This window comes from Molothrus aeneus, chromosome 2 (genome assembly GCF_037042795.1).
Source record: "Molothrus aeneus isolate 106 chromosome 2, BPBGC_Maene_1.0, whole genome shotgun sequence".
Lineage (NCBI taxonomy): Eukaryota > Metazoa > Chordata > Aves > Passeriformes > Icteridae > Molothrus > Molothrus aeneus.
This window is the reverse complement of record NC_089647.1, coordinates 88,495,530-88,516,058: the sequence shown is the minus strand read 5'-3', so window position 1 is coordinate 88,516,058 and position 20,529 is coordinate 88,495,530. Positions and strand designations below refer to the sequence as shown.

The window sequence follows — 20,529 nt, the reverse complement described above, 5'->3', positions numbered from 1 at the left end:
TTGCCATCTCAATGGCGTTTCACATGTGATAAAAAAAAATTCATATGCATTGCATAGTTTTTCTTTTACACGCATGAGGACTGGAAGTCTTTTAGTGGATATGAGGGTGAATAATTGTGATACACCAGAAAACAGTTCGTGCAGTTTGGCAGCTCTGGTTATTATTATTAGATTTTTTGACATTTGAACTTGTCTATTGTCTGAGGAGCTCAGTGCAGATTGCAGTAGGTCAACCTTAAGGCTGCTCTTTTTGGCATTGCACACAAACATGCACACGCTGTCTGTTCTCCTTGTGTGAATACAGCAGCTAGAGTTTTATCGTGCTTTTTTTTTTTTTTTAATGCACATTTATTTATATTTATCTAATCCTCTTGGGGTTTTCACGGTCCTGTGATTAGTTTGTACGTGCCTTCATTTTACACCCATTCCTCCAATCTATACATTTGCCTGATGTTGGATACTTTTAAGTACTCAGTCGCTTTTACAGCAGTATAATTCCAGCATCACGACGTTTGATAAAAGGGACTTCAGTAGCCCTGGGATTAAATGACATATTTCCCCGCAGTTTCGCTCAACTCCATCATGACTCCTACAGTCAAAAGTTAAAGTTATTCATCATCTCCCTGCATTTATTCCCTCCTCCCCTCTCTAAATGCAGCCCCACCACCCGACATCTGAAACAATTTCTTGCCGCCTGCCAAGAGTTAGGGGGGCAGCAATGTGGGGGGCGGAGGCTGGAACCCGAAAGCCCGCCGCCACCCCGCGTCCCCGGGGGACCACCCCCGCCCCGCCGGCCTTTCCGCGGGCGCGGAACGGGCCGCGGCCACGCCAAGGTCCCGGCAAACGCCCTCCCGGGCGGGGCGGCAGGAGCCACTTCTGAGAAGGAAAACGCGAAATAGGGATGGATCCCCCCCGGGGTGGGAGAGGAAAGAGGAGCAGGAAAACTGGATCAAACCCGATAGAAAAGTCAGTTTGCACTGGGAAAATCTAGAGATTGTGTCTAAATAACTTTTCCCTGGAGTGATTTGTGCATCTTGCTTTCCTCTCTAGTTTGGTTGGTGTTTTAAATTGAGGCTCTTTCCTCATCTGCTGGGGTGAAGGCACTCGGTCTGAACAACAGCCCATCTCTTCTTGTAGCAGTCTGTCATTTAAATATGTATCTATATAGGTATGCATACATCCAGGCATATACGTCTGGATTTGTTCCCCCCTTCACTTCCTTCTTCCCTCTTTAACAAGAGCCTGATAACGCGTTTAAGGCTTGTTATTTGAACTCTCTGATCAGCATGCAGAAATGTAATTGCAACGTTTTTCATCAGGAAAGAAAAGAAAGGGAAAAGGGGGAGGAAATCCCCCCGCTCCCCTTCACACCCTTACACACGCAGACACCCAGTGCTCTGTAATCGCTGAGTCACCGTACTGGGGGTCAGTGGGTAAACACGAAGGAGAGAGCAGCAGCTTATTGAAAACCCTGGCGCAAACTGCATCCCTCCTTATCTCCAGACTGTAGATCCCTCCCCTCCTTCTCCTGGATTTATTACTCCGGACTTGGGAAAGAGTGGCCCGAGTGCTGCCAGAGCCCTTTTTGTGACACCGTATGTCCTCCTCAGGCACAGTGGGACCTGCTTTGTTCCGGCAGGGTGGAAGGAAGAAATTCAACATTAAACTGCTATTTGGGCTGCCGGGAATGGGCATTGTTTTGTGGGAGAGAGGGGAGAAGGAGGAAAGGGAGGAACAAGGCCAGTTCACCTAGGGATATAAAGAAAGCTTTCCCTTTCTCTGGGGCTGGGCTCTGATCTGGGCATATTTACTTCTGTTTAAACGCTATTGTTCCTGCCAGCCTTTGACACAAACAGAAGGGGGGGGGGGCGGGGAGGTGGTGGTGGTGGCTGGAACAAAGATGCTCAAACCCCAGCAACCCCCAAAGGCAGAGGAATACTTCTTTTTTTTCCCTTTAAAACGTATGTGACAAGTCTTTCTCTTTGATGTTGTTTTCTGGGTTCCCCCACTCTCCCTGTGAGCTGAGCAGAGTGCCTGGCTGTGATTCACTTACCAGGGCCCGTTTAGAGAGGTACATGTCCCCCCAGTAGGTGCCAGGGAGTCTTGGAGGGACAGCTTCTCCAGCCCCTGGGTCTGAAGGAGAATACTTGAAATCGGTTTGTGAAATCCCAAAGCCCTGCAGTAGGAAACAAAGAGGCAGAAATGTTGGGAGCCCAAGGAGGGCCTGGAACACAGAGAAGCATTGAGCTTCCCAGAGATGCTGCAGCTTCTCAGCGGGGGACAGGGCAGAATCCTTTTTGGGCCGTCTCTATGCATTTGAGGGCTGGACTGTACAGCCCACATTGAATCAGAGTCATTGTGTGTAAATGAATAAGTGCACATTGTTTTGAGATGCTGCTATTGTATTTGGGGTTGGGGGGAGGAGAAGGTTATATTTTGTGTCTGTGTGTGCATGTGGGTCTATGTGCTTGCAAAAGGTGAGTGCAGATTGCAATAGTTGCTGCTCTATTTTTGTTTGTCAAACAGGGCCCTTCTCTTGGGAGAGGGGCATGTGGCAGATCCCAGCCCAGGATTACATTAATCAAAGCATTATTTCCCCAGGGATGTGCAGCACAAATGATAGTAAATCCTAATAAAATTGGATCGCTGAGAAATTGAACGCTTAAAGTAATCTGCTCTGCCTGATAAAAACTTCAAATTTATAAGATATTATGCATCCCCACCCCCAAACACCTTAGGTATCATCACTATGTGTGTATTATACAACTATCTGTAGGAGAGAAATCACTGTTCAGTTTAACAGGCCCATCACTATTGAATATATACATAGATATAAATGTGTTTGTATGAGCATGCACACAGATATTGCCCACACACACATGCGCAGAGTCATAAAAGAAGCTAAAATATTTATGGACATAACAATAATGACTATGGTCAATATTGTCAGGACTTTACAAGCAACACCTTTGCTGTGGCAGGTACTGTAGAAGGCTTGGACAAGGCTGTACATGGTTGTGTACCAGCACTATAATCTGGCCTGGGGATTTAATTCTCTCTTGCTTTTTACTGATACTCATTATGGACCTCCATGATGGCACCTGTGGTCTCAAGCCACTGAGCAGCTTTGCTTTTTAAACATGGGACCACAGGGATGGTATGAAAATAATTTTAAAAAATTTAAAAATATGTGAACATGAGTATTTGAAGCTGAATTTAGAAAGCTTTTGAGGGGGATGAGCTTCAGAAGGAAACTGTGTTGGACTGGATGGGAAGAGTTGAAAGAAGAAGAGGTATTCCCAGGCCAATTATTAAGTCTCAGACATGCAACATACTGTGCCCACAGTCTTTCAGTACAGGGCCGGGCCACCACCTTGCTGGCATGGGCCAGAAAAGATCAGGGTAGCTGCTGGCCACTTGCTAGCTTCAGACCCTCAGTCTCTGCTACTTCCTCTCTGCAGAAAGAAAGTTTATTTTTAATTGCTGCCATAGGACATAACAATAGGCTCAAAGAGATCCACTGTCCAGCAGAAAATTTGCTTTCCCTCCCCCCCCCCCCCCCCCCCCCCAAGATCGCTGTGCTTCCATATGTGTAAGGGGCAGAAGGCATTTCCACTCACCCAGCTGAAACTCTTTGAAAGGCTGTGAGCCTCCCCCGGCGTTATAAATGCCGATCATTCCTCCTACCCTCGCCGTCCCGGGACCCTGTTACCCCCGCGGGAGCTGGCCCTGCCTCGGGCCCCCGCTCGTGACCCGTTCTGCCTACTGCTTTGTGGCCGATGAGTCCTGTAGTCCTCTCCCTGCCCCTGTCTTTTCTGGCATCGCTAAGCAGACCGAAGGCGGCTTATCCCTTTTCCCAGCGTGGGGTTTTCCTTCCCCGTCCCGGCCCCGGGGGCTTGCGGAGAAGGGCGGGCGGAGGTGGTCCCGACCCCGCAGCGCCCCGCACCCTGCCCTGGCCTGATGGTATCTGTCCTCCCTGCCTGCAGACAGGGAAGCGGCGGAGGGGAGCTGAGCCCTCTCCCAGCCCCGAAATGACGCAGCCCCTGTTCCAGCATCGTCTCCCGTTTGGGCTGGCTCCATTTCAGAAGCCGTCTCCCTCCACCCCCTTCTTCCCAGCCTTCCTCCTTCCTCCTCCTCCTCGCCTCACCGTCACTCTCAAACAACCCCCCCCCCCCCCCCTCCCCACGCCTCGCTTCCCCCCGCCGCCCCAAACTCCTTCCTCAGGACCGTGGGATGCGGGTGAGCTCTGGTGAGAGTTGCCGGTCTCCATTTCTGAGCAGGGAGCCGCCGGGAGCGGTGAGGCAGCCGTGACGGGGGGGGGGAGCGGTCGGGGGGTTAGGGAGGCGATGACTGACGGAAGGAGGGGGGTCCGCACCCCCTCTCTCCCCATCTGGAGCGGCCGCTGCTCCCGGGAAGGCGCAGCCCCCGCGCCCCGCCGCCCCGGCCCCGCGCCCCTCGGTGGGCAGCACTGCCCCGCGCCGGCGCTCCCGCACGACTCCCCTCGCCCTCCCCCACGCGTGTGCGGACGGTGTGGGGACCCACTCACCTCGCCACTGACGATGCCTTTTCTCACACCCCCCACCGCCCCCCCAAAAAAAACCCGACAAACAAAGACCAACTATTTGCATAGCGTTCGGCACCCTCACTCAGTATTTAGCCCCACTTTTTTTATCACCCGTCTACCTCCGCCCAGACCGACCCTTCTGCCCCACCCCACTCCCCCGCATCCCGGGTGCAACCGGATGGCAAAAATCAAAGCTGGCTCCAATTTACCCCAGTTGTCTTCCTTTGAACACTCATAAGGTAGGTATGGTGGGATGCTGCGCTCCCACTCCCCATGTGCTCAGTGAGGTGCCTTCCTCTCCACCCTCTCCCCCCCGCTCTCTATTCCTTAATTGGCTGTATCTTGATGTGCACTTGTTTTGTTTAGCCTATTTTACCATTGCGGACGAGATAGGCAGGAAAAGGAGTGTTTGACTTGGTATGTCTCTGATTTTTTTCCCCTCTCCCTGTCTTCCGAAGTTAATTTGCATTTGAGGTCTAATCCATGTTTCAAAATCCTGCCATTTGAGGACCGTATAGGAACTGGGCATTCGTTTCTATTTTTGAGGAGGAGCCTCTCCTGCATTTGCTCCTTTCTGTATAATTTCATTGTGTTCACAAGTGACAGGGATTTGCATCAGTTATTTTGCAATTTATTTTTTGAAAGAGTTAGATCAAATTTTCTTATTTTTAAAATTGCCGAGGGAGCAAATACTAGACATTAGAAAAGGAGCATACATTATTAACAATGTTGCAAACTTGGTCACAGACTATATATTCATATATATGTATTAATCTGCATTCCTTGGAGTTGGATTTCTGCCTCCTGAACATTTGATTTTGATGAGAGAAATCAGTCAGAGAAAGTCAACTATACAAATGCTAAAGTGTATTTATAGTTCCTCACATCTATTTACAGGTGATTTTACTGCTGTTTGCTACTTTTGCTCCAGCACTTAGTAATTATTCACTCCAGCAAGGCATTTCATAGGATTAGATGCTGCATGACTCATTAAAGTTTTCAGTTTTATCCAGGTGTAACTTTCATCCACATCTCTGGAAATAGCTATGAGGCCACGTGGACTTTATGTAAAAAGTATAAAATATAAGTGAACATATAAAAAGATTGGATTTATCCATGGGTCTTTCAGTTCTTTGGATGTGATGAAGAATCCATCTATGTTGAGGACTTTATGGGTCCTTTAAGGACTTCTTTAGCATATTTTATTTGTATCTATAAAATGAATTTTCTTTTTGTATGTAGTGAATACATGAATGGCATATGTTGCATAATATGCATATGAGGCCTTTCAAGTATTTCTGTATGCCCACAAATTTATTTTTCACAAATGTGTGTGTGCGCATATGTATGTGTTTATACATGTGTGCGATAAAAAACATGCTGGAAGAGAAAACTGCCCAAAACAAAAAATATTCATAAAGGAAAAGTCATTAAGGTGGTTCACTGCGAGTTGGTATCTGGTACATTGCAAAAGTCACTTTAGTTTCAAACATTACTGTAAATACCTACATACACCCCCATCTCAGCAAAAAAACTCCTCTGTGTGTATTTGCCCTTCTAGAACTAACTAAATGGGACTGTGAATTATGCCTAAAAAGATGCCACTGATATAAAAAACTTATAAAATAGTAATGGAATATGGAATTTTATATAGTGCCAACAACTTTAGCACGATTCTTGGCATAAGCAATTTAGTGCAATTTTATTTGTCTGAACCAGAATGATATTACAAAGTGAATTAATAGAACATTAGTACTGAAAAAAAGAAACAGTTTTTCCTTTGAAATATGAAGTGCCACTAACTTGAGATGAAACCTGAAAGTCAGTGAATAATATATGGGAAATATTAATATTTTAAATGTATCATATTTAAAATTGCTGTGAACTTAAACAAGATTTCATATCAAGAAAAACCAAGTAATTCATTTTAGGTTCTAATCTTATATGCAATGTTTTACAAATGAAGCAACTCACTAAAGGAGGGAAGTCAGGTATGTAAGCACATCTTGTTATTTTGCACATGAAATATGGTCATTATGGAATATAAATTTAATTTTGGAAATGATAAAAAAGAACACTTATTTTATTTTTTCTACTATGATTCAAGAAAAACATTTTTAAGCAGATGATTAATTAGATGAAATGGACTGACATGGCCCATAATACCTGTATAGGCTTTTATACCGTGTGAAACCCCACCACAACGGGACCTTTATAAAAAGTATGAAGTCAAGTAATGCAATCATATTTTATATTTAGAATGGGAGCTGATATGATTCAGTTTAATGTTGTGAAAAAGTGGGCCCTCTGGCACTTGGCATTAAATTTTTTTAAAATTTCTCCTTCAAGTAAAGTTAGTAGAAAGACTGTACCATGGTTGAAGCCCAGCACTAAAGCTCAGGGGCAAATTGGGTGCTGCTCCTTGCCTTGCCATCGGTTCAAGTGCAGACAAGGTGTTACCCTTGGTACTCTCCTTAGTTCAAGGTCTATTGGCTCCAGTGTTTCACTGTCCTTCTCCAATGAGTGGGTACAGCTCAGCATCTGGAAGCCAAACCTGTGCTGCTCAAGATGGGCCAAATCTTGCTTGTCCCATTCATTGAAGCCATGTGGAGTTTTGTTTGATTGGAATGAGCAGGACCTAGCTCTCATTCTGCTCCCTGAAATATTTCCATTAGACTTTATTGTCAATGGAGAGATTATTGTTACATTTATATGATGTGAATGGAGTTAGGTATGAGGGCCACATTGATCTTGCCCTTATGCCTCAGCTGTCTAAGGGTTACATCCTACACACTTTGACTAGTGAATCAGGCCAGCAATAATTGTGGTCACAACATACTAATAAGTAGGATATGCATTACTGAGCATTTTGAACAATCGAAAAACCCCATACCTGCGTCTTTGCATTGATGGGTAGTGCTGGATATGTATGAGCTTAGCAGAAAGGGCAGTTGTGTGTTTTGGGAAAGACTTAAGGCTGCCATGAGGACTGTCAGCACTTGTGAGGTGTCTTGTTGAAGGACAGCAAATGTCTGGTTAGTCTATAGACTGGTTCCCACAGTGCCAGTTGCTCCCACCATGAGCTGGTTGCAGGTGCCACAGAAGAAGACAGAGTGGTGTTGGTAGGGAGGGCACGCAGTTATCACTTGCTACACAAGCGGATCTTTTTCTGTCCAGTTTTGGCCAAAGCTCTGGGACATTTGCTATGGTTCTCTCAATTATCTCTCATTAATTTCAGTAGCTTGTGTTTTCATTACAAATGCCCAGTGTCCTTTGGAAATTTACTATGGGTATTTTAAATTCAGAATAACTGTGGTGAGAAAAAACCCATGCTTTTCCTTTTTAAGCAGTTTTACCATTTAATCACAGTTTGTTTAAATATGCTTTTCTCTGCTGTGAAATAACCTTTCTTTCCACATTTATGTGCACAATCCTAACTCATAGCAGGAAAAAACATTTTAAAACACTGTGTCATGCTTATAGGATAATTATTAATCTTGTCAGAATAAAAAGCATACTAAAAGTATTCCGTACAAAGGTTTGTGCCTTAACATTTTGGAGAGTTGTTTTTTTTTAAATAATCAGAGATGTCATAACAGGGGGAGAAACCATATATAGCATGTAGTACAAGTATAAGACTCCTAGAGGACTATTTAGAAATACACAAAGCAAGCTTTTTTTTTTCACCTTTTGGTTAGCAGACTACTTGATGAAAAGGTATGTTTTTCTTTTTATTCCTACTTGTGTCTTACAGTTCTATGAAGGTGATGGGAAGCTACAAATTCCAGACTTTAGTTGTTATATATGATATAAAACTAAGAAAGAAAAATGTTCATGATACGTATGTGGAGGGAGAAATACACAACAATAATGCAATCTGAAAACAGAAAGAATAATTATTTGACAATAAACTCAATGTTAAATACAAGCAGAGTAATATTGTCCTAGTAAGAAATATAGCAAATAAAACGATACTACAAAAAGACACTTATGAAACTTCCTCTATGTTTAGAACTTTTCCAGTTGAATTTTCCTTTTTAATCATTTGTGACTATTGAGATATGGTTAGTGAACAAGCCAGTCAAAACTTTTCTGTCTTGATTTTCTTATCCCATATCTACAAATCCAAAAATGTGACTTGTAGTAACTTCACTTGATGTTAGGAGGGTGATTTTGCTGCTTGTTTGCTTGGATTTTACTTGAGACTTGATTTTGCATACCCTAACTCATGCTGAAATTTCTGGTGCATGTGAGCAGTGTTTATAGGGTCATCTTATTTTGTGCAAGAAGGACAGCTTTTTCATACTGGGGTTTCCGATAGAAACAGAAAAGGGATACTGCAGGAAAGCGACTATTTTTCAAGGGCCTTGGGCATTCACTCCTTCATTTAACTTCAGTGAGAACTGTGAAAAGCATTAAAAAGTGCCAATTTTTCTTTAGAAAGTCAAATGTCATGGAAATTTGACTTGTGTAAGTCTGGCTATGATAAATAGTAAAATTCTATAGCTGGAAATGTCTGTTTTTATCTTTGTGTGGGTTTAGCATTAGCTATACGTATATAAAATGCAAATGTACCTTTCCTCATGTGATAACTGTTTGCTTTGCCTTTTTCTTCTAAGAGGTAGAAAAAATTATTAAAACACTACTGCCCTGAAAAAAAAAGAGAAACAATAGAAATCATTGTTCACTACTCAGTTAAGAAAATAAGAAGTCTGTAAACTGCAGAGGGTGAATTATGATTTTGTAAGCTGCTGATTTGCCTTTCTGAAATTAGGATCCTTTACTGAACTCTCTTAGCTATTTTCATAACTATTAGGAAAGAATAAGATGCAGATTTCACACACCTGTTAGAGGGACAGCTTTTTGCACTGTGACACTCTGAAACCTAGAGGAAAATATAACAAACTTTTCGGGGAGCCAGCAATGGCTGGGGAGAGGAGAGTATCTGCACATGCTTCTGTGCCAGTGAATGCTGTAGCAGGTTGTGTGCACTGGGGGCTATGGGTTTTCTTTTCAGAAGAGGACTAGCAGAAGAACCAAAACCCATGACTAGTTATTGATCAAAGTCCCCTCAGTGCAGGACTTTCAAGTTTTGGGATCAGTTTTGACTGGATGGTATTGAGCTGCAGCTGGGAAAGGAACCCAATCCAAAGCTCTTTGTGTCCCTTGTGCCCACATTTGAGGAATAATTCCTTTGTCTGCAAGTGGTGGTTGAAGCTGTGACCCTCCCCCCAGCAATGCCCAGGACAAGCTGGCCCCACAGCCCCTAGCAGGAGCTGGGGTCTCTGGGATGGGAGGGCTGCTCCGCTTTGTTGTGCGGAACCCATAGGGACAGGGCTTCCCTCCGCATCCCGACACCAACTTTGCACTTTGGTTTCGTCTCTAATCTCTCTATTACGGTTTTTAAAATTTTAAATCCTGGCTTCAGTTAGAGATGATTGGACTGTGCTCAGCACTGGCTGTCTTGATAGGTTTGAAATTCCTGGGAAACCTCAATACTGGCATTTTCTAAAAACAGTAAGCAAAGCTCACTGGAATATTAATAGGTGAAACATTTTAAAGGGGCAACATCACTTTGTAATTTTGTGTGTTAAAACGTTGGCTAGGGGCAGCTTGGGGGAGTTGTGGTAAAGCCACAAGTGTTCTTCACAATTTAAAGCTTCTGCATTTTAATTATTTTTTTTTCTGCCACTGTAAAGGATCCCTGGAGACAATGGGGCTGTGACACTTAGCAACAGGTTATCCTCAATGTGCAGGGAGCACCATAAAAACCACAAAACGGACACACAGAATAAAAAACAACACCCGCTCCCCCGCTTCCCAGTTTCTTTACTTTCTGGTGTTGGAGTAGTTACACTGCATCGGCAGTGGGTAAAAAGGAAAAAAACCCAACCAAACAGATGGAAATGTTGTCTCTAAGCTGACAGAGCCTCTGCAAATTTGCTTGAAGGACTATCTTAAAATAATAAAAATAATAATACAACATTCTACACTGTTCTGGAATTTATTTATTTAAACACAAATTTATGGAGCTGGTCACAAACTAAAAATTGGAGAGTTTGGCACTGTATGTTGCTTTGGTATATTTTTCACCATTGTAATGAGCTACAGGGAAACAAAGGAGGATGTGAATATAGGGCAGTTGGTATTTAGATTTGGGTGGCACTTTCATGTGTTGAAAATGTCTTTTAAAAAAATCTATTTTTCTTCTATCATGCTATTGAATTATAGAAGGTGTTGAGATAGAGTTGGAATTATTTAATAACCAAAACTAAGAGTGTTTTCTTGCGGTATGTTTCCTATATTTCTCATTGCCAACCTCTTGAGTGATAAGGAATCCTAAGGTCCAGGCTAAACTCTCCCATGGGGTAGAATGGGCTGTTAGAGAGTGAGATGATAGATGGATCTATTCCTCACCTTCCAAACCCAGTTTCTTTATAAAGCAGTAGAAAACAAACCTTTTCATAGAGCATCAAAAAGCAAGCTCAAGAACAACACTACTATCACACCTTTCACGGTATTTTTTTTCAGGCATCTGCCCCTGATTTTAATCCAAAGGAGCTGCTTTTGGAACTGGTGTGTCCGGCTTTGGTGTTTGCCTGCTGAGGAAGAGGTATGCCCTTTGTCCCTCACCTGCAGATGGCTTGGATGCTTTTACTTTACCGAGGCAAGCACTTCCCAGTGGGTGCATTCAGAAAGTGCTTTTCATAGCATTAGTACAGAACCAAGTTACAAAAGAATATTAATCTAATACATTCCAAAATTCAAATATGTGTGATTAATAAGCATTATTATCTATAAATAAGGCTCTAATGATACTTTGGCAGTGTTGTAAACACAAGAATCAGAAGCAATTATTGTCATTATTGTTCTGCAAGTACCTTCCATGAATACCAAATGGATATTACTGTCCAGCTCTTTGGCACATAGAAATCCTGTAAAGAACAGTTGTCAGTCAGTAAGGCCTGGCCGGCTGCTGTTAACTACATTTGTTTAAAATGTAGTGTACCTAAAGACAAAGCCGACGAGTTATTGAAAGCAAGATGACTGATTAAAAAAATTATTCTTTGTCCTTTGCAATACCCAAAATTATGTTAAATAAAGCCTATGAGAAAGTTTTCCCATCCTATGAGATTAACTGCCTGTGTGATGGTTGTGATTAAAAATGGAAATGGATTCTCTGACAAAAACACTGCCCTTCTTTGTGTGAAACACACAAAGGTGAGGATGTCCCAGCTGAAAGGTGGTGTGTAAATAATGACACCATCCCCCCACTCCCCAGCTGTAAGAGGTAACTCAGGACTAGTTTTCAAGGACACAAGATGAAAGGGATCTTAATCCTCGTCACATTTACCTCTCCCTAGTTTGTACAGGTCCCATAGACTGGAGTCACGCTAGCGGCCGGGTCCCACTCTCTGTGACTCCCCCACTCTCCCGCCTTTGGCAGTCTCACCTCCCTCACCAAACCTTGCTGCTTTAGACGGCGCCAGCCAGCAGTAGCATTTTGTGGTGGGTGTTATGTTGTTCTTCGGATGCCAGGGTGTCATTGCGAGCGGGAACAGTGTGGGTCTGACTCTTCGAATATGCAGAAAGAAAAAGTAAAAAAAAAACCCAACCAAACCCCAAACAGTAAGCTTTACTTTCCAAATGTGTTCAATTCTTCTTATCTCTCCTTGATATTTGGGGCGTGCAGCACCCTATACCATGTGGTTTAACATTTTGTTCTCTATTTGTAGGTCAACATTTCCATGATTAAACTTCATCCTTTATTCAGCCTGTTCTGGCTAGGCTTTGCAGCACATGTGATATAAGCTGTTTTCACAGCTAGTAGGCCAAATCTTACTCTGAATAAGGGAGCCAAACATATGTGACTGAGTCAGACACTTAAATCAACTCCTTGGTAAATGGGAGATAACTCCAGGTGCAGTGATGAACACTGAGAACCAAAAAAGTGGGAAGGGTGGCCAGCGTTCCTCTGTGTAGGAAAGGAGACATCCTATGCACACAGGCAGTGAAATCATAGCCCTACCCAAATTTTGCTCTCCTGCATTTGTCTGAGGACACAAAGCCCTCTTCACTGAAGTAATTGGGAATTTTTCCATTCAGGGTCAGGCCAGCCTGGGGTAGGCTCAGCTGCAGCTGGGCATGGAACAGGCTGTGCAGGAGGAGGACAAGGCAGCAGGAAGCGAGCCCACCTTACATTCACATCATGCACAAGAAGGTTGCTGGGGGAACATGGAGCGCTTCACCTACAGCATTATGTTTCCTTCATTGTCCTCCCTTCATCTCCCTTACCGATCTCATTTACGGACCAAGGCTGGTGGCTCTTCTTTCGCTTGGTGGCAGGTATCGGTTGCTCTAAGTCCATGAAGTTGGACTGGGCAACCTATCCACTTAAATCAGTGGAACAATTCCCCGAAGCACTGCCATCCAGAGTGAGTGTGACCTACCAGTAACCCTTGGTGCAGAGGATTTTTGTTAAAGGACTCTGGCTGTGGGGCCAGCAGCCCTCCTCCTGTCCTTCTTTGCCATTGCCTGGTAATTCTGTTAAGTTCTGGGAAGCCTAAAAGGCTCATCAGGCACAAACAGAAGTGCCAGAGGAGGAAGGGATGTCATAAGTTATCCAGACCTGCTGTGTGGCTGCTGTGTGATGTTACTGCCTTCACCAGAGCTGGACTGGTCTAGGTTATTGGGTCACTCCGCAGCAAGTACCAGAGTGAATAGCAGGAGATCTCCTGCAGGAGGTCCAGAGAGGACCTATATTCCTCAAATGGAGATGGCTGTACCCATAATATTATGGAGAGAGGACTGTGCTTCATATATAATTTGGTGATGAATTGCAGCATCACAGAGAGGACTTGACAACAAACCATTTCTGTAGGAACAAGCACTTCCAGAGCTACAGTGGGGCTGCTTCCCTCAGCTAAAGGAAATACAGGCAACATAGCAGGACTTTCAGTGACTTTTACTTTTTCTTTTTTTGTTTTAATGGCACCCATTCTTTAGGTTTTGTTCATTTGCTTAGGTTTTTTTAAATAGCTTTTTTTTTCGTTTAGGAAGAAAAACATATCCTGCCCAAAACTAAATCTGCTTGCTAGATCTTCAGTGAAAAAGGTCAACTGGTGACTACTGTGGCTTTTTGAGTAATGTGTTATTCATAGTTTAGAAAGTCCTGTCCTGATAAGACACACAGTAGACAACACATATAAGATGAAGTTTATGCACTAGTCTGAGGTTCTGAGGACATGCCTCATGGCTGGGCAAATCCCTGGGCATTAATGTAGACATCTGACCCACTTCCCTACCATTGCATTGGGAAGAAAAGCCTGCTGGCTACGAGATGTTACCAAGGACTTCATAGAAGGCAGGTGCCTTCCGTGCTTGTCAGGCAGTTAAGGGATGCTGTACAGAATGAGGCACAGAAGTAGATGATCTGGTCCGGTGTGTCATGGGGATGTGGAATGGTGCAAGGCAGAGGAAGGATAAGCTGCACACTCCTGGAAAGCAAGAAGGAGAGTACCATGATTCTGTCCTCTCTGGAGTGAAGGTTAATCAAGAATATGCTGGAATAAATCCCTATGTGCATCAAAGATACATCGGTATCAAATTAATGGAAAGGAGAAGGGAATTTAGGACAGCTAAGATCTGCTGATAGGGTCAGGTGACCTCCCTGTCCTTAGGTCTACATTTTGGAAAGACAAATTGTACTTTGGTTTCACTTTTAAATGTGTAAGCCAAATTGTGATGCTTATAGACACCAAGAAGATTGGAAGAAGATGGGGAAGTCCTGTAATCAGGGAGCGAAAGGATTGCAGTAGGATATGGTGAAGTTAAGCAAAAGAAAATTAGATTTTTTCTCTCCAGCTATTTAGCCAAAAGTAAAATCTCCATTTTCTTATGCTTAAATAACAGTCTCTCTCTTCCATGGTATAAAAGATCCCAAGAAGATGCAGGAATGAATTAAGACTGTGGTAACAGACATGATTTCAAGTTAATGAAGAGACAGTATGTTTTGTATTATCTTTCTCTTGTTTTTGATTGCTGTTTTTGGGGGGTTGATATTACTGTAAGTAAATACATTTGTCTTTTGTTTCATTTTCCCCCTGTGACCTATTTCATTTAATTAGAAGGAAATGCATAATAGGAAATGAGTATCATCACACTGGGCTCCATCCAAAGCCCATGAAATCATCAGGAACCTTTCCCGGGTTTTTCACTATCACTGCGTCCAGCCCAGCAGAAAAGAGGGGTTATTTCCACCTTATCTGGAAGAATGTATGCTGTCAGTGTAAAAATATTACAGTTCTTATTTTAAGGTCTGGCCCCAATACTAGGGAAGGATTTTGCTACTGCATGTGCCTCTCTGTGCCACATGTTTCACATCTGTGGCAGCACATTAAAGGATAAAGGTTCCTAAAACTTTAACTCTGAATATACCTATAAAAAGAAGATAGAAATTAAGGAAAAGATAAAAGATATTGATGGAAGTACAGGAGATGCTCTTTAACATGCATATTATTGACTCAATAGATTGTTACGGCTTCAGAGCTATTAGGGTCTGCTGTGTCAATGTGTACTTAGGGACTGTTTAATATGCAGATGGTTGACATGACAGACTGGAACCATTACAGTCTATCATGTCAGGGGGGATACATGAATACGCACTTTGCCAACACTGTAAAAAGTCCCTTTAAAATGCAGTAGCTGTTTTTTACAATAATTTAATAGGTTTGGTTCTTTGGATGCCCAGAGACTTGAGAGTCTGGATTTATCAGCAACAAAATTTATTTCCAAATTAAGTCATTTTCCATGTGGAATGTGCAGTCTGGAGGACAGGGTGTAATCTCAGATACACAGCTCCTATCAAATCTTGTAAAATTAGCTACTGCACTTGTGCATATGTAGAAGAGATCAGAATCTATCTGTCGGCATGTGTCTTTTTGAAGAATATAGTTTTGTCTTTTTGAGGGGTAAGGGAGAATGTTGTCTCATTTTTCATTCAAATAATCTTCAGTAGCAATTAAATAGCTTATGCTACCTAAGAGATCAGTTATTACAAGATAAGCAGCATGACAGTTTGGAAAACTGAATAAGTCTTTGATTATTTACTAAGTTTTGATATCTGCTATTTGCCTCAAAATGCTAAAAAGTGAAGTATAAGATACAAACATGAAAGGCTCATTTGATCATCATAAGGAAAGGAATCAGTAGTTTTGCTTTTCTTTTCCTCAACAACTTATTTTTTATTAAAATAGCAAAGCCAAGTGTTGTGTTTAATAAGATATATTTTTTTCATTTGAATATCAAATGGAAAAATACAATTAAAACATTTCTGCTTTTACATTAATCGTAGGCTATATTTCAGCAATGCATATATCTAAGAAGCTCAGCATACACATTTGGTATATATTAGATGCTTCTAACAGATGCCCAGACCTCTTCCCCTGATTTTTAATGTTCTTTTTTATGGCACTGGTCCAGGGACATTTTAATTTGCAAGCCTGTGAACTTGGAAATAATACTTGTAGTGGGGCATTATGTCTAGTCCATTCCCTCTAAGTTTATTGTCCTGTGTCACCTAGCCCTGATTTTAGCTGGTTTGCTGAACTGAGTTGCATGGTGCAATTACAGCACAAAATTCACTGAGCAAAAGCACTCTGTCTTGCAAATAATAGTAATTGTGCAATATTATAAAGGTCTTTCCTCTTATCTGTGAGAGAGTTGGTGGACAAATTCCACAAAAATTTGCATTTTTAGGCAAATGTGATGGCTGATTTCTGACAGCTCCTTTTACTGCCTGATGCTAACGGGGAGACCGTGGGGGCAGTTTGGATGTGGTGGTGATGGGCAAGTGCCAGGAGGTAGAAGATGTAGAGAGCACATTTCCCATAACCTGTTACTCAAGTGCTCCTGGGTCTTCTGTGAGATTTCTGCAATGACACAGGAAAGCCAGTAAAAGCTTAGGGGAAAAGAGAGGTCTGGAAAAGCCCAGGAGGTGGCTTCTTCTTATGCTGAATTCACCCTGTACTCACGGAGAAGTCCCTAATGGGAGATAACTCTGCAACAAGGGAGGACAAAGCAGCAGAAGCCTGAGCTGCAGGAAAATGTGTCATAGCCTCAAACTGCATCAGTACCTGTGGGAAAGGTGAGCTTTGTTCCCTCCCCAGCTCTGGGATGGTGGGCATGTCCTATGGCCATGGGTTGTGACCATGGCTGTGGGAGTGGCAGCTCCCACAGCCCTTCTGCCCCCACCTCTGGCCTCATGTGACTCTCCCGGCCACTCTGCCCTTCTCCTTCCCCAGGGCAGCCCTAGAAGTTCCATATCCCTCTCTGTGTTTCCCATGTGCAGGGAAACATCATCAGCTGAAAGAGGCACGTATGAAGGTATTATGTGAAGCACTGTGTTACCTGGTGCTAATCAATAAAGCAAAAATGTAGCTTTTTGACAGCACTTGTAATTTTGACTATTGCAATGGTGTGCCATTTCTTTGAATGCACTCGCTTCTGTGCCCCATTAAAGCATGGCTGGCATCGCTTTCAACTATTCACAAATGCTGAGATGTTGAAAAATGTAACATTTACAAAAGATACATCTGGTGTATATTTACAAGGCTCAGGAATCATTTAAATAGTGCCTGTGCCATCACCATATTAGGAGAAAAGTTAGTCCCAGCCGCATATGTGAAATCAGTAGTCAAATGTGTGCTGGTTGAAAGTCCATTGCTGTGATGTGGTATTTTGGGGTATTAAACATGAAAATACTAACCTGGGTAAAATGCTCAAATTAGATAAATATAGACCTGCATAACATATGTGGCAGCTACCTATAGGCACCTGTATAAACGGTGTGGTCAGAAGAGGGTTATGGGTTTTGAGGGATAAATGCTTACATTTTTTTTTTAAAGTAAAGCACAATCTTTGGCTTCTCATTGAGGAATGTCATCACACCTTTGTTCCTGTTCTTCAGTGGGAATTGTAAGACCTACCTTGGAATTGAGGAAAAGGCTATTGAACAGCTTCCTTTATATCACATAACATGTCAAGGACAAAAAGGTGTTTGTCTCCTCCTGCCAGTGCAATACCACTTAAGTTACATTTGTAAACTATTTTTTAATTAATGCGATGGGTCATGTTTTCACCACACTAAGGCAGGAAATTCAAGGTAAACCAGATACTCCTTTTCTCAGTCACACAAACATGAATTAAGCATGTAGCATCAGACTTAATTTCAATTTCTAGGTCTGTAATTGAATCTAGCTCAATGTGAACTTTTTTCTGCACCATCACATTGATATCTGGATGTTAGTGACATTATTTAAAGCAACAAATCAACCCATAGGACTGTGTTCAACTGTATGTTGTTTGACAGTAAATGGAATAAAAAAATGTTACTTTTCTCTAGGGGCAAATTTGTTAAAGGGTTTTCATCTTTTGTCAAGATATTTAATCTTGGAATGTTACAAAAAAAAAATGCAGTTTGTACAAGTGCAGATTTCTGCATGCACAGTTTGCCTGATTGCTAATTTGGCTTAACACACTTAGCTTTAGCACACAGGAATGAGAGAGGATAGGTAATTTTTGTATATATCCTTCTGAGTCAAGTGTGAGTCGCTGAACTCTAAGGGAAGCAGGTATCCACTTTTGGGGCTGAAGGCTGTCACTCTGGATCACCCTGTACATCAGTCTCAGTTCATGCATGCCAATGAGTACAAATCCTAACAATGAGCAGTTGAATGATGCCAGCAGAAATGAATGTTTCTGAAAGCTTCAGGGTTTTTGGAGAAAGCAGCTGAAGCCAACTCTGTGGCACTCACCACTGTTGCCTAACTGAAGGAGGGCAAGATTTTGGCACAAGCCTCCCATGTAATGGACAGATTTGAACACACCTTTCTTTTTCAACAGGCTGAGTAAAGCTGGTATGGGACTATAGAATTAAGCCAAAATGCCCAACCATGTTATTTCCTCAGAGGGGTTCACTAAAGAACAACTTCAACTAAATTATTAGCACTACTAGTAATTATTATTATTAATTCCTTTTGGTAAGCCTGTCTCTCCATCACAGTAGCAATCACGTGCTGGGATGTCTACTGCTTAGGACATCACACTCCTTTGGAAGTGGATGCTTGTTTAATTGATAGATTGCAAAGAAGGTCTGACCTATTGCCTTTTCATGTTTTGCTTTGTTTCAATTGCCCGGACTCTCACAGCTCCTTAGTAGCTTTTCTGATCCATCATGTCAGGCTGGCAGCTGTGCCTCTGCACTGTGCCTGCCTGCCCACCGTGAGACAGATTTCACTCTCAGATGCTTGGCAGACCCTCCTCCCTCACTGTTCTCTCACTGGAGAGCTGATTTTGCCTTCACCTCTATTAAACGCCTTGGTTTTAATGGGAACAACTGCTTTCTCTCATGGGTCCTCAATCCTGTGCTCTAGGTGTGCAAGGACAGAGGAGGAGGGCACATTTCCAGATGTCCCTAGGTGTGTGCTACGCATGCGGGATCAGGCTTCTTCCTGACATCTGCAAACCCAGCCCTCTACCCCTCCCAGCAAATGGTCCCACTCAGAACTATGAGCATTTTAATTTGGAGATGTTTTCCCCAGGCTGTGTAACTTTTGCCCTCACTGTGGATTCCCCACTTCTCTTGAGCATAATTTCCCTGGGTCATGTAGGCCCACAAAGGATGGCATCTCAAATGAATAAACTCCATTTTACATCAGTACACCTGAAAAATTGTCCTCAGAGGTTTCCACCCCGTCCCCAACATCAGGAAGGGGTTGAAATTTTATAAGCAGATTTCCAAGAAGGAACAGATTTTTTTTTACTGACAAGCTGTATAATAGGTGTTTTTGAGAGGTCGTTAACTTGAACAGTATAGTCAGAAACAGTGTTACACCCCACACTGCATCCATCGTTAAGCAATTAAGTTACTGATGGGCTTTTACATTTATTTACCTTGATGGAAAGATATGTTTACCGAACCTGAGTACAAATCAACATGAGGAGGTGGAAGTTCAGAGTAAATTTGACTAATGATGTTGTGTTTTCATCCTTAAAAGAAAGAAAAAAAAAACCCTCTCTGCTTTTGATGCTATTTTATCTTCATTGGAAGGGATCCGAAATGATCCCAACTGTCATGTGAGCGCTCAGTTAGGCTTAGATCCTCTTTGATTGCAGCTGAACATCTCTCTCCGTTGGCTCATACCTTTCCTTATATGAATACAGCATACAGCACTTCAGGTTGTTTACTGAACAGCACTTTAACTCTTCCTCTGTGAATGCCCTCACGATTATATCTTTAAGCAAAATTTGAGCTGTGGCCACCTTTGCCTGAGGAGATGTTAATGCGGCCTCATTGCTGATGTGAAGGAAGAATTTCCTTTTGCTTTCACAGTAACTTCTGAAATACAAATAAGAAATATTTATTTCATGAAACTTAATTCTCTCTCCTTTTTTTCAGGCCCACTCTTTTCTCCAGTCTTGGTATGAGGATTTCTCTCTCTCCAAGTAATTCCTTAGCATACCCTTGAATGGCATCTACCACACGTGAGCATCCTCTACAGTCTCTAAGATACTTTTGTTGTTTTTCTTCTTTGAACATTTGTTTTTTTGAGATGACATTGACAGACATGAGGCCTAAGTCTGGAGATGTTCTGTGGGTAGAACTCACATTTATTTCAGTATGTCGAGCAGTTTTAGGATCTGATCCATATTGAAGACTAGCATGGCGTAATGAGGCCTGGGCATATACAACAATATGTATTCTAACATAGCTCACTCAAAACAAATATGTTCCCTTCTCTTTGGCTGGTATAAACAAACAATCTCCATTGTGTTCTGCATGGCTCTGCTGCACCGCCTTGCACATGGCAAGAGCTTGGCTTCCCTGTTCACAAAAACAGCATCTCCGTTCTGCAATGCGGTGCGTGCTCAGACAGACCTGCAGCTTAGGACACTGGTCCCAAACT

The 20,529-nt window shown here is 42.6% G+C and overlaps 1 long non-coding RNA gene across 13 annotated transcripts in view; it reads left to right on the top strand.

Moving 5' to 3' along the window:
• Positions 1-20,529, top strand: part of LOC136553602 (uncharacterized) — a 39,464-nt gene that overhangs the window by 4,677 nt on the left and 14,258 nt on the right. For 3 of the 13 annotated variants that reach the window (XR_010783179.1, XR_010783171.1, XR_010783177.1), the window contains exons 1-4: positions 4,183-4,296; positions 4,694-4,803; positions 11,096-11,177; positions 20,022-20,107. This is a non-coding gene — a long non-coding RNA (uncharacterized lncRNA). Of the gene's footprint in view, positions 1-4,181; positions 4,297-4,693; positions 4,804-11,095; positions 11,178-20,021; positions 20,108-20,529 lie in introns of those variants that run through there. The other 10 variants (XR_010783172.1, XR_010783173.1, XR_010783180.1 and 7 more) reach the window with 10 other exon arrangements.